This window comes from Poecilia latipinna, unplaced genomic scaffold (genome assembly GCF_001443285.1).
Source record: "Poecilia latipinna isolate Pla-1442-1.1 unplaced genomic scaffold, P_latipinna-1.0 Scaffold353, whole genome shotgun sequence".
Classification (NCBI taxonomy): domain Eukaryota; kingdom Metazoa; phylum Chordata; class Actinopteri; order Cyprinodontiformes; family Poeciliidae; genus Poecilia; species Poecilia latipinna.
The window spans coordinates 254,187-258,811 of NW_015112969.1; positions in this window are offsets into that span (position 1 = coordinate 254,187).

Below are 4,625 nucleotides of genomic sequence, written 5' to 3' on the forward strand. Positions count from 1 at the left end.
TATCTATCTATCTATCTATCTATCTATCTATCTATCTATCTATCTATCTATCTATCTATCTGAATATATCTTTGTGGTAATTTAGAATTTATGCTCTCACTGCAGGTAACAGTAAAAATAAAAATTAAAACAAACAAACAAAAAAACATTTACTATGGTGTGTGCAAAATAGAACAGAGTGTATTTGCTAAGTTATTGCGAAGGAACGCAATCCTTTTGGGAGGACCGAAAAATAATTTCTTTCCCAATGTCCCCTAGCGGGTTCCGTAGTAGCATTCTGCCAAAGTGTACAAGGAGTAAAAGCCTTGTGGACGTCATGTATTTCGCTATGTCTGTTAAATTTAGTAAAGGTTAGCTTTTAGATTCAAACACAGTTCACATTAAATATGTTTGCTTGATCTTATAAAAGTTTACTCTGTGCATTTAACCAAACTGGGAGCGTTATTAATATTATTGCATTTGATCGTCTTTAATGCAGTTCTGTCACTTGTCACAAGAGGGCAGCAGGCGACAGAGTTCTGCTTTCTGAACTTCCTTTCTCGCAGAGCTTTTAACCCAGGGTTCACTGACCTGCTGAGGAAATAGTTTCGTGCAGTTATGACAGTCGCAGTTATATTACACCTTATAAAGGTCCGTGTAAGCATTTTTTTATTGCCATTGCTATATAATCATTGTTTGCCCTTCATGACAGGAAATCTCACCTAAAATTGCACCAAAAAAGAGAGAGGCCTCACCTTCCTGATTTAGACAGTAATGAGTTGTGCATGTTTGGTTTAAATTCGTACTATTTAGGAAAATGCTGCAAATTAATTTGGGTTGCATGCGATGATGCACGTTCTTACTGCAACATGAATAATAGTAATTTTGTCAAGCATTGACGAGAATATGCCTGGTCATGTTGTTTCCTGACATTTAATGATACAGTATGACATAACGCACTTCCTCTGACATGTTTTTGCAAATTCGCATGCAAACCCATATATGACAAACTTTTTTGTGGTAAGTATAAGAATTTCTCCATAACTGTATAAGTGGATGTGTGTCAGCACTAGTGATATTAAGCCTGACGTCACGCGTCACAATTTGCAACATTGCCTATTAAAGTCAAAATGAAACTTGTTTTATGCATTGTTCTTCTTTCAGTGGTCATATGTTATTAATCATCTTGCCTAAGTGCCTATTACAATTTATTCCATTGGAATTTTAACTAATAGACCAATAAAAATTGGTGCATAATTGTGAAGTTAAACTAAATGGATAAGTGGGTTCAGAGGTGTGTACAAATACAATTTTGAAAAACATTACACATTCATGTTCAGGCCCCCTGAGTCACCCTCTGTAGAACATTTTCTGCAGTTACAACTGTAAATATTTTGTGGTATATTTCTACCTGCTTTGTACATCTACAGACTGAAATTTTAGCTCGTTTGTCTTTATAAAATACGCAATGTTCAATCAAATTTGATGGACAGCTTGCAAGAACATCATTCGTATTCAAGTTATTTCATTTTTTTTAATATTTTGAAAACCATGTATCATTTTCCTTCTTGTTTGTAATTTTGCACTGCTTTTTGTTGACACGGCTACTCTTTAGACACAACTACTTTGACTTTTTAAGAAGTGAGAAAGCTGCACCTATTATTTTTTTCTTTCTGATGTATTTCAGAACATGAATTCATCACACTGTTCAGACACATGTAATACAAATTTGAAATCATAGACATATGGTACTTTGTTTTCTTAGTGAGGCTAGTGAACGTGATAATTCACTGCAGAGTTGGATTTCACTAAACAAAAATTTCCACTTGTTTGTTAAGTTGAAATATACAAATAAGTGGAAAATCCCACAATGACAAAACGCTTACTGTTTTGCAACACTGTTTATGGTCAAGTCCTCATTCATTCCACGCTTACCAGCATTTGTATTGTAGACATTTTGATAATAGTTTAAAAGTAAAAGATGATTTTTTTTTGTTAAAGGACATTGAAGAATGCTTTGGGTGGTTGCATGGCATTTGTGTTATTTTTACCTCTGCCCATCGAGCAACCATGGTAAGTTTGGTCGTGATGTCACAATGACGGCAAAAAGAAAAGCGCATTTTATGCAAGTTTTCATTTCCTTTTTGCTGCATCAACCTCCAACAGAAAACACACTTAGCAGCAAACTAAGCTTATTAATAATTATGCCAACTCCAGGAAATGGAACGAGCTCTGGTTCTGCGTGCATCTGTCTGCAGTTACCACAGTGTGAACTGTAGATCCGGTGCCACATTGACTAAATGCTAAATGACAACGTGATGTGCCTCTGGCCCCTGGTGGATTCCCGAAGAGCAAAAAAAAAAAAAAAAAAATCAGCATGTTGTTACCAGCAAATGTTCATTAAAAACAAAGACAATACGCTTTTTGTCATTTAATTTGCTTGTTCAGTTGCATCATATTTGCATTGTAAAATATACATTTTCCAATTACAATCTCTCTTGGTGTGAACTGAAGCCCAGCTTTGACCTTGTATTTTAAAACCTGAAAAGCTCTATGTCCTGAAATGTCTTAAAAAAGACGGGTTGAAGTCCCATAATGAAAATCAGCTTCTTTACTTGTGCATAAAAATCAAGGTTAACTGCTGCTACACTTGACAGCTCAGTGTGTCTGAAGAGCAGAGAAGAGACATTTTACCACAGTGTTTTTTTTTTGTTGTTTTTGCTTTTTTTTAACAAACTCCTGAAATAATTTTGCACTAAGGAGGTTTGAAAGTAAAATACTCATTACATGTAATACACTTTTAGCCCCTCAGATCATAAGATCAAACCCTTTTTCATCCTTTTCATCTCATGAGGTTTTCACTAAAATTAGTGTCTATTGCTGTAGGATCAACATAATGCTTCAGTGATTCCACTTGGATAAATTCTCTGTCCACTTGCATCAGCAGTACAGGTACGAAAGGAACAAACAACTTGTACATAATGCGTGTGACATGTATTTTTCTAAGGTTTGAGATTGTGCTGCTGCAGGAAAAAGGGAAAGGCAACTAGTGCTGAGCAGATGTCACGGGCCTCTGCAGGACTGCACATCTTTAACAGGGTTGTCATTCATGGTGGGCCGCAATACGGTTTCGCGCTCGCAGGCAGGGATCATTTTCATGAAGAAATGCCCAAGATTCTGTTAGTATCTGCTGGATATGACTCCTGACAGTTAAACTTGGCATCCAGATCCGTCTCATAAACCACTCAGTGACCACCTGTCCCTGATTAAGACACTTAAAGGCACTGGATCCGTTTGCCTCTCTGAAGCATGTCGGCAATATGTTAACATAAGCTCTACCAATCAGCTGTCCCCGAGGAAAGATACAGCTGTCAAACAGTGCTGCACGCAAACGGATACCGCACGGTGTTGAAGAAGTTATTCCTCTCGTGTTTGCAGAAGGATCAGACTTCTAGTCTGAGTGCAAACATTTGTCTTTATGTTTTAAGCTGCAGGTCCTCACCCAAAATATCCCAAAATAAACACGATTGTCAGTGTACAAGCAACATTTTAATCTCTAATGTTTTTTTTTTGTTTTTTTCATCTTTTCATAGTTGCTCTTTGGGAAATTAGTGAAAGTTTTTCTTCTCACTCTTCACTTGTTCATAGTGCTGAGCAGATGATAGTGACTCTGGTTGTCTTGCTGTTTTTTTTTTTTGCTGTTCCTCACTTTGACAGTCTTTTTTAAAGTGACAGGCCCCACCCTTCTTCAGAGTGCTCAAAACACACACGCACATACACACACAGCCACAGGCACAAACAGAGGCCCATGACAAGTCCTGGCAAGCCAGATGAATTTAACTGGGACCCCAAAGCCTGTAAGTGCATATTATCAAGTGTTATTGTCACGCTGCTGAGTGACACGTCCAAAACATCACATGAGGCGACTTTATTTGATTTCATCATTGCGCAGCCTTGACTACAACTAAAAAAAGAACACAACACAAACACAAACAGAGTGCCTTACGTGTGGTTTGCCTGCGAGTTAAAGATGAGATGACTTGCCGTCAACAGAGACACCTGGAGTTTGCTTGACATGTGTAAAAATAAAAGTACACACATTTTCATGTGTTTTAGATAGTCTTGTTTACAAAGTCTGCAGAAGTATCCTCACTCCCTATGATATTACTTTACAACCACAAGCTTCAATTTGTTTTACTGGGATTTCAACTGATAGACCAACACAAAGTAGTGTGTGCTTGTGAAGTGGAAAGAAAATAATGACAGATTGTTTTTGGTTTTTGTTGTTGACAAGTGCAGAGTGCATTTGCATTCAAACCCTCTTTACTCTGACAGCCAAAATAAAATCGAGTTCAACAGGGGGGCCTTCAGAATCTAATCAAGCAGGTATGTGCAGCATAGCCTCCGGTGAAATTACAGATGTCATGTGAAGACTTCAGGGATTTCTAGGAAAACATGGATATTTTTGGAGAATCTTAATGCAGATTTCAAGGTCAAGAAATGCAAAAACTTTTGAAGAGAAAATTAGATTCAGTGAGATGGTAAACCTCTTATTTTTAGGTTATTTGGATGGCTTTTTAAAACAGTATGTGAATGCTGAGTATGAATGAAAAAAAAAAAAAAAAAAAAAAATTGTGGAAAAAATA